Source organism: Pimephales promelas, chromosome 2 (genome assembly GCF_988280905.1).
Source record: "Pimephales promelas chromosome 2, fPimPro1.hap1.1, whole genome shotgun sequence".
In the NCBI taxonomy this organism is placed as follows: Eukaryota; Metazoa; Chordata; class Actinopteri; order Cypriniformes; family Leuciscidae; genus Pimephales; species Pimephales promelas.
The window spans coordinates 41,442,886-41,452,551 of record NC_142770.1 but is presented as its reverse complement, the minus strand read 5'-3'; the positions used below and the strand labels follow the sequence as shown (position 1 = coordinate 41,452,551).

The 9,666-nt window shown below is 36.5% G+C and overlaps 2 long non-coding RNA genes across 3 annotated transcripts; both read left to right on the top strand.

The window, feature by feature from the left end:
- Positions 1–2,956: 2,956 nt before the first annotated feature.
- LOC120477495 (uncharacterized) lies at positions 2,957–4,109 on the top strand. Its single transcript, XR_005622402.2, has 2 exons — positions 2,957–3,415; positions 3,947–4,109. It is a non-coding gene; the product is annotated as an uncharacterized LOC120477495 (long non-coding RNA).
- Positions 4,110–5,421: 1,312 nt separating this feature from the next.
- On the top strand, positions 5,422–7,278 carry LOC148997425 (uncharacterized). Of its 2 annotated transcripts, none has more exons than XR_016147305.1 (4): positions 5,422–5,753; positions 6,326–6,399; positions 6,532–6,605; positions 6,689–7,278. It is a non-coding gene; the product is annotated as an uncharacterized LOC148997425 (long non-coding RNA). The 2 variants fall into 2 exon arrangements; XR_016147304.1 differs by having other exon boundaries at positions 5,423–5,753; positions 6,331–6,399.
- The last annotated feature ends 2,388 nt before the right edge of the window (positions 7,279–9,666 follow it).

Here is a 9,666-nt window from a genome sequence, read left to right as displayed (position 1 = left end):
CATATTCAGGCAGGATACATTGTATCACTAAAATTATTCAAAATGAGGACATAACTGGGAACTTTTTAGAAGCTGTTTAAAACCTCTTCCACTCTAAGGCATATTTTGGAATTCCGCCTACATTTAACACACCCAAGTTTAAATATTCACCCTAGACACACACAGTATAGGAAATTAAAAAAATTAGTGTCATTGTACAGAAAACCCTTCAAATTTACTAAATCAGATTGAAAAAAATCATAAATAGCATTGTAAGGTTTTAAAATATTAGGATAAACTTAAAAAAATTGGCCTTTTTTAATTTATTTATTTATTATCCTGTTTTTGAAAAATCTGTGATGCATGTACTGTTTGCTCTGGGGACCTGCTGATTATTTTACTTGATTACACTAAGTCACTGTATCCACCAGAAAAAAAGATTTTTTCTCTATCACATTCTGAGCAAGAGTTATTCAAATATAACCGAAGGGATGCAAAGCATCATTTTTAGTGCATATATGCGTCCTTTGGATTTTTCAAATATTGCTTCGACGCAGGAGAACACCTTTTTAGCTGCTTTTCCATCTTCAGATGCATTTTTTTTTATTCAAAACGCTCGAAAAATACTAATATATCCACAAATTGTCTGTCAGTCGTCTTTGTCACTTGTCATTCACTTCCTATCTACTCGCCTATCATCAACAACGTCGTGAATCACATGATGCAAAATAAAGACAATAGGCTTGTTCGACTTCATGCAGCTCTGCGCAGACCGATCGTCGGCTGACTTGAAACAGTGCATGCCGGTTAGAAATTTTGTCCGACTTGATGCAGCGCTGACTCCACGTGACTGTGACATATGCCATCAAAGTACCGCGAGAGCGATACGAGAGTAGCCGGAGGACTCAGCCAGCGCAGCTTCTCAAGAGCGGCTGCACGAGCTCTGATGATGTCACAGCTGTTCCACGATTCGCCGGATTCACCGCATGACAACGATCACGTGCGTTTCGTGTTTATTCTCACACGTTTAGTTCCACTAAAGCTCACAAATCAGTATTTTATAACAGTAAACACTCTTTTCATGTAGTCGCAATGTTATATTGTGTCATGTTTATCATGTTTATCAAAATAAAACTGATTAAAAAACGTTGATTCCACGTCATTGATTATAGGCTTATTTTGAACTTTATTCTAGTTCAAACAGATGCTGTATGAAGCAGTAAAGTATTGAATGAAAATGTGTCTGAAATATCTGTTTATTTGGCAAATGTTGCATTTATTTCACTTCAGCTGTGGTATAAGCATGCAAACACCACGTGAGCCGTCACTACGGGAACCAGAAATTGTTCGACTTCACGTCTCCGTTTGCAGCTCCTCCCCGCCTGCACGCGGCTGTTCTCGCCGATCGGTTGCATCCAGCCGCAGGCGATGTCGAACACACATCGCCTGCGGCTGGATGCAACCGATCGGCGAGAACAGCCGCGTGCAGGCGGGGAGGAGCTGCAAACGGAGACGTGAAGTCGAACAATTTCTGGTTCCCGTAGTGACGGCTCACGTGGTGTTTGCATGCTTATACCACAGCTGAAGTGAAATAAATGCAACATTTGCCAAATAAACAGATATTTCAGACACATTTTCATTCAATACTTTACTGCTTCATACAGCATCTGTTTGAACTAGAATAAAGTTCAAAATAAGCCTATAATCAATGACGTGGAATCAACGTTTTTTAATCAGTTTTATTTTGATAAACATGATAAACATGACACAATATAACATTGCGACTACATGAAAAGAGTGTTTACTGTTATAAAATACTGATTTGTGAGCTTTAGTGGAACTAAACGTGTGAGAATAAACACGAAACGCACGTGATCGTTGTCATGCGGTGAATCCGGCGAATCGTGGAACAGCTGTGACATCATCAGAGCTCGTGCAGCCGCTCTTGAGAAGCTGCGCTGGCTGAGTCCTCCGGCTACTCTCGTATCGCTCTCGCGGTACTTTGATGGCATATGTCACAGTCACGTGGAGTCAGCGCTGCATCAAGTCGGACAAAATTTCTAACCGGCATGCACTGTTTCAAGTCAGCCGACGATCGGTCTGCGCAGAGCTGCATGAAGTCGAACAAGCCTAAAAAAACCGGTCGTGATCCCACCCACCTACTCCACTGATTCGTTGGCTGATTCATCATGTGACTAAACTAGATACATGATTGACATGTGATTGGAAAGCTGACACCCTCAGCTTTGAACACATGCCTGATATATATACCATCGTCATTGCTAAAGGACGCTTGCACGGTTTGATGATGATGTGTAGATCGCATGTTTCTTCCGTCGAGCGCGTTTTGTGTTTTGGACATCCGCGGCATAACAGTGGATTATTTACCAAGATGAGCTCACAGAAAAGTACAAATGGGCTCATTTGAAATAAAACATCCTAAGGTAAAAGATGATATAGAGTTTGTGGCCGATTTTAGCTCAGAGCACATGTAATCGACGCAGAAATGAGACGTTTGTCTTTGTTTTTTCACAGAAATCATATTTTACTGCCCGATTCTGTTGATAATGTGAGCTATATTAGCTCAGATAATTTGAACTGAGACGTTAAAACAATAAAACAAACTACACAGTCACATTTCTGAGAATGAGAGCTTTCTTTTGATATATGATTTTTCTGTTTTGTGAGTTGCATAAGACATGTATATTAATATTTACTTTTCTGCATTGACATTTTGGGGGAGGAGCGATTTTGTGACGATTGTTTTTTAAAGCTTTATATATTAATTATTTTTTCCATATACACAAATATCATTATATTCTGTGTAAAGATGAGATTTTAAGATTTAAAATGATACTATATATGGGGTGATAGCATCTCCAGAAACACACAAAAAATAAGTTTAAATATAATGACGTAGCTCTGTTGCCCGCCCACGGGCGATCAGAGTGTTAAAGGAGCGCTCAGTAAGGCTGCGTTCCAAACCGCATACTTCCCTACTATTTAGTATGGGAAAAAGAGTAGGCGAGCAAAAAAGTATGAATGAATCCAAAAGAGTAGGCGAGAATTACCTGGGTGACGTAGCAATTGTCGCGAGATTCGGACTTAAGTGCGTTCCAATATGCCTACTTTCCTACTATATAGTAGGCGAAAACAGTACGTGAAGGAAGCAGTACGTTCCAAACATCAGTTTTCATAAAAAGAGTAGGCGAGAAGTTCCCGGATGGCTTACTGCTTCCGCCCAGATTTTTGAGTGCTTTTCCACGGCTACTCATGATACTCATCTATCCCAGGAGGCCACGCGAGAGGATACGTCAATGCACATAGCTTGCAAACTGCCAATAAAAATCACAGAAGAAGAAGAAGAAGAAGAAGAAGAAGAGAGGATACGTCAATATCAACATCGCGGAGATAAGCGACGCGGGGGTTTTCAAATGTGAGTAAATACGGTTTAAATCGCATGTGTTAAACTACTATAGAGTAAACGTTTTAACTGTTGAACGTCTAAAGGAGTTAGACAGTATAGTATAGTTGTGATTTTGCTGTAAACACATGTTTTATTATGTATTGATAACAGGGGAGCTCCAGTAACCGTAAAGTTACGTTTCCAACGTGTATTTACATAACCATACATCTTAAAAACGCTTATTTAAAATGTCTATTTACATCAGGAAGGAAAATATTGTATAAGTATTGCAGGTGAGCACATCCCAACATGAAAAATACATGTGTGTGCTATTATGTAGGATAATTCACTGTTGTCAACACTGCTTACATTAGACAAATTATGTGCTGTGAATAAAAACATATATAAAGTAACTAAACATGATATATATTTAATTTGTCCCTTATTGGTGTTGATATATTGAGGAACATTTAAGTTGGATTAAAAGTGAGTTAACACATCAACCTCAACATGTAAATGCAGTGTTGAGCTCGTAATGTGAATCTTGTCTGTATGTTACAGGGACAGGAGAACACGCGTGTGTTTATCCAGTGGAGAGAGGCTCATGATGCTGAATGCTGTCATCAAAGAATGGGAACCGCTGTGTTGAGTCGGCAGTAGGGTTTGGGGTTCAGTGCCTGTAAATACATGCTTGTAGTTTGAATAAAGCTGTTTCATGTGTTGACTTGTATATGCATTTGTTTATTGTGATGGTTACTTTTATTTACTTTTATTTGTTCTTTTACTCATTTATTCATGTTTCTTATTGTTGTCAGTATATAAAATGTAATTAATTTATGCATTAATTCATCGATTGACTGACAATTGAGATGTTTCACTGCATTTAGCAATATAAATGAATTCATGCATTACTGTCATATTACAAAACAAATGACATTTTGCTTGTTTTATTAAATTATATTTTTAGTATATAAAAAGTTATATAAGTATTGGTCAGCATTTAATATTATTATTTTGTTTAAGTTTTGGGGTGGGCTAACAATGAAATTCATTCTGAGGTAATATTAATTTTTAAGCAGTGATACTTACATTTTTGGAGTATAAAATCAACAGTTTTCTCCAAAAGAGATCTTCAAGCAGCTGCCCGTCTCCTTTGTGCAGACATTACAAGCGCTGTTCTAGGTTGTGCTGTCAAGTTACTGATGTTATGAAGTGTTAGAGCACCTGTCGCTCATATAATTTAAACTTATTAATATGCAAGATCATGGAAAGATACTATAGTTTATGTAACAATCATAGTGACAAAACAGAAAATATAAAGATCATTGGTTTGTGTACATCATAATATGACATAAAATTATATTTATACACAGGAAATAAGAACAATAAAAAAGGCTAAATATCTTCATTATAGTTCTTCATAATACATAAAAAAAGTTGTTGTTATATCTGAGGGATGAAACGAGGTAAATTCATGAAGAAAAAGAGGAAAACTTAAAGGAGAAACTTTTTGGGTATAAAATAAAGAAATTAACAACATAATCAAGAGATGATGATTTTGGGGTTTCTTAATAAAAAAAAAGTATCGTTAGAATAACACTGTTGGTCAGTAGGGTTTAAAATATAACAACTTAAATCAACCCTAAATGTATTCACAAAATAAATAGGCAGCTGTTTCTTCAACAATACCACAACAAAATGAGCAAGTTTCATCAATATCAAGATATTTATAGGTAGATTAATTAAACGTATCGTTCATATTTTTTTTAATTGCATGAAGGTGTTGCGCTTGTGATAACGCGTAGTAGGTCACATGATAACGTCAACATGGCAGATGTCCGGTTCGCATTCATACTCAACGAGATTTGGCTATAAAGTACCTACTCTTTTAGCGCTCGATGAGTAAGTACTTATTGAAATTAAGTACCTACTCATTGAGTATGCGGTTTGGAACGCAGCCCAAGACTGGGGCTGCGTCCGAAACCGCATACTTCCCTACTATATAGTAGGGAAAAAGCAGTAGGCGAGTGAATAAGTATGTCCGAATCCTTATCCAAAAAGAGTAGGCGAGAATTACCAGAGTGACGTACTAATTATCGCGAGATTCGGGCATACGTATACTTATAGTACGTCCGAATATTCCTACTTTCGTACTATATAGTAGGGGAAAACAGTATTTGAAAGGAGTAGTATGTCCGAAACCTCAGTACTCATAAAAGAGTAGGCGAGAAGTTCCCGGATGATCTCCTGCTTTCGCCAAGATTTTTGAGTGTTCATCCGATGGATACTCTTCTATCCCAGGAGGCCACGGGAGAGCATTCGTCATTATCAACATCGCGGAGATCAGCGAAGCAGGGGGTTTTCAAATGTGAGTAAACACGGTTCCTTGTGTTTAAATCGTATGTGTTAAACTACTATAGAGTAAATGTTTTAACTGTTGAAGGTCTAAAGGACTTAGACAGTATAGTATAGTTGTGATTTTGGTGTAAACACATGTTTTATTAGTTAGTTAAACAGGGGAGCTCCAGTAAGTAGGCTACACGTAAGTTTCTAAAATGGATTTACATAACCATATAACGTTACATCTTAAACACGCTTATTTAAAATGTCTATTTACATCTGAAATTAAAATATTGTTTAAGTATTGCAGATGAGCACATCCCAACATGAAAAATATTTTTGAGTGATGTAACGTTATGTGTGCTATTATGAAGCATAATTCACTGTTGTCAACACTACTTACATTAGACAAATGTGCTGTAAATACGGTAAATAAACAAATCTATAAAGTAACTAAATATGTTATACTTAATTTGTCCCTTATTAGTGTTGATATATTAAGGAACATTTAAGTTGGATTAAAAGTGAGTTAACACATCAACCTCAGCATGTAAATTCAGTGTTGAGCTCGTAATGTGAATCTTGTCTGTATGTTACAAGGACAGAAGAACACGCGTGTGTTTATCCGGTGGAGAGAGGCTCATGATGCTGAATGCTGTCATCAAAGGCTTTGGGTGAGTATACTACAGACATGGATATCAAAATCTATTCAATCTTAAATTGTAGTTTATTTGAATTATTGTAAATTCAAGTAGAGAAATTACAACACTTTTCTGTTTCTTGATTTCTGTGCATTTGCTGCATAGCTTTTGTGGTGGAGCAAGACCTGCAAGGAAAGATGATGGCAGCATTTGTTTTAAGGCTTTTACTCAAATATAAAGTAAGATTATTTTTAATACATAAATCAAATGACATTGTGTGTTAAAATGACTGCTTTTGTATAATGTTTGTGCATTTTTGTAGGATCTGAAATGTCTGCAGACTGGTGTGAGCACTGAGGATGAGGAGCCCAGAGGTGCATCCTGGAAGTGGTGCCATGGATGAGACGCTCCATCTGTCCACCTGCCCTTACAAGACCCTCTATCTCTCCACCTGCCCTTATTGCCTCAGATTGTGAAGCGCAGCACAACAACAAGCTCTGGGAAGAAGGCACAGTCCCCTCTGGTGAATTCATCAGAATAAAGCTGCAGAATGGGAACCGCTGTGTTGAGTCGGCATGATGTGGTGTTCAGCGGCTGTAAATACATGCTTGTAGTTTGAATAAAGCTTTGTTTCATGTGTTGTTGACTTGTATAATGCATTTGTTTATTGTGATGGTTACTTTTATTTGTTCTTTTACTCATTTATTCATTTTTATTATTGTTGTCAGTATATAAAATTTAATTATTTAATTAATGTATCCATTAATTCATCGATTGACTGATAATTGAGATGTTTCACTGCATTTATGAATATAAATGTATTCATGCATAACTGTCATATGACAAAACAAATTACATTTTGCTTGTTATATTAAATTATATTTTTAGTATATAAAAAAGTTATATAATTAAGTATTGGTCAGCATTTAATATTATTATTTTGTTTTAAGTTTTGTGGTGGGCTAACAATGCAATTCATTCTGAGGTAATATTAATTTTTAAGGAGTGATACTTACATTTTTCTAGTTTAAAATCAACAGTTTTCTCCAAAAGAGATCTTCGAGCAGCTGCCCGTCTCCTTTGTGCAGACATTACAAACGCAGAGGAAAACTGTTCTAGGTTGTGCTGTCGAGTCACTGATGTTATGAAGTGTTAGTACACCTGTCACTCATAATTTAAACTTATAAACGTATTACATACAAGATCATGGAAAGATACCATAATAGTCATAATGACAAAACAGAAAACATAAAGATCATTGGTTTGTTTACATCATAATATAGGAAAAAGGAACAATAACAAGGCTAAATATCTTTAAATAGTTATTCATAAATAATACATAAAAAATGTTGTTGTTTTGTTGTTGTTGTTAGGCTATACAGTAGGTGGACAACCAGAATGTCGTTTACCGCCGCGGCAAGTGCCGCGGTAAATCTACCGCGGCAAAAATAAACCAGCCGTATTTCAAAGTCGGTGGCGAAATGACCACCAGGTGGCGCAAAGGGACATTTAGCGAAAGCAAAACGTAATTATGTAAAAGTAGCCTACATTTTAAATAGAATATAGCTTTAACTAGAATAGAAACTTTTAGGCTATAGGAGAACATTTTATTAATCAAAAGTTAAAATAGGCCTATCTCGCAGTCAGCGAAAATAAAGTGCTGCTTTCAATGACGCTAATGCGAAGACTGAAGAGCGCTTCTCTCGCGTGCGCACACTGACTGCTGAACAAACGAACTTCTGGGCTTTCGTCAGTGAGAAAAGTCGTGGTCGAATGGTAGAACTTTGGTACAATTGTTTTGATGACACTGTTTCGAATCCCGCATAAACATGTATTAAAATTACCTTGCATTTCTATTTTACATTAAGGAACAAATCTCTTCCAACAGATTGACTTAATTTACATCTTCAAAAGCAGTTATGATAAAAAAAAAATTCCATGTAGATAAAAAAAAAAAAAATCATAACCAAGCTAAGCAAGTTGCGATTTGCCGGTGGGGTATTTCCCCCTCCACAGTAATCAATGCTTTAATTCGCCTAAATAGACAATATCAAATATATATTTTTAAATATGCAACACGCACGTTTAAACAACAAATAGCCTAATAAAATCTGAACCAGCGCTTCTGCGCCTGTATTGACAGATAACATGCAGCGCGCGTTTCAGTTTCAGTGGCCTTAATAGCCTATTGTTCGACAAACGCGGCGGTGGTGACTTGAATTTATTTATTACTCATTAGACCGAACACATGGCTGAGTGGTAGAGCATAGGGCTACTGTTTTACCATTACAAACACATGGGTTCGAAGCTTGCTCAAACATAGATTACTATAGTTATATTTTATATTTAGGCTATTAATGCAGAAAGATTTGTTCTAAAACTCTGTTACACCATTTAGTTTTTTTGCTTATATTTATAAAATAAAATGACCATGCATTTCTATTTTGAACTAAGGAACAAATCTCTTCCAACAGATTGACTGAATTTACATCTTCAAAAGCAGTTATGCAAAAAAAATAGAAAATAAAACTTAATGGGGTTCCATGTAGAATTAAAAAAAACACCCCCCCCCTCCACAGTAATCAATGTTATAATTAGCCTAGACCATATCAAATATATTTATTTATTTATTTTTAAATATGCAACACGCATGTTTAAACAACAAATAATAAAATCTGAACCAGCGCTTCTGCTCCTGTATTTGAGAGATGTCAGTTTCAGTTTCAGTGGCCTTAAAGGACAACTCCGGCGCAAAATGAACCTTTGGTCTAATTACACATTGTTACCTAGTCAACCGTTATCTGAGATTTGTTTTCATGATTGCCGAATGTAAATAGTTTTATCTCTAAAAACAGTTTAGCCTATAACGCTAGTTCAATGCTAGTATATATAGGGCATAGAGTAATGACAAATAAAAATCGCTTGTTATTACCACTAACAAGGCTCAAAATAGCCCCATACCAAAACGACAGCATAACAAGGGTCCCTACATTCAAACCGAAGCGTTGAGAACTTTGTTAGTGTCCACACAGTTTAATAAGAAGATATTTTATACACACAGTAAATTTCACGAATACAGGAAGAAGCCATCTTTGAAAAATAGTCTCTACCAGTCGATCTACGAACGCCGATCCAAGTGCGCTGAACTGTGCAGAATCTCATATGATCCGTTGTTTCCAGAAGAAACACAAACACAAACCGTTTACTTCTCTTCAATATGTACATGTAGCCTACTGTTCGCGCTCACCTTATCACCTTATTCACATCTCACCAGCGCACTTGGATCGGCGTTCGTAGATC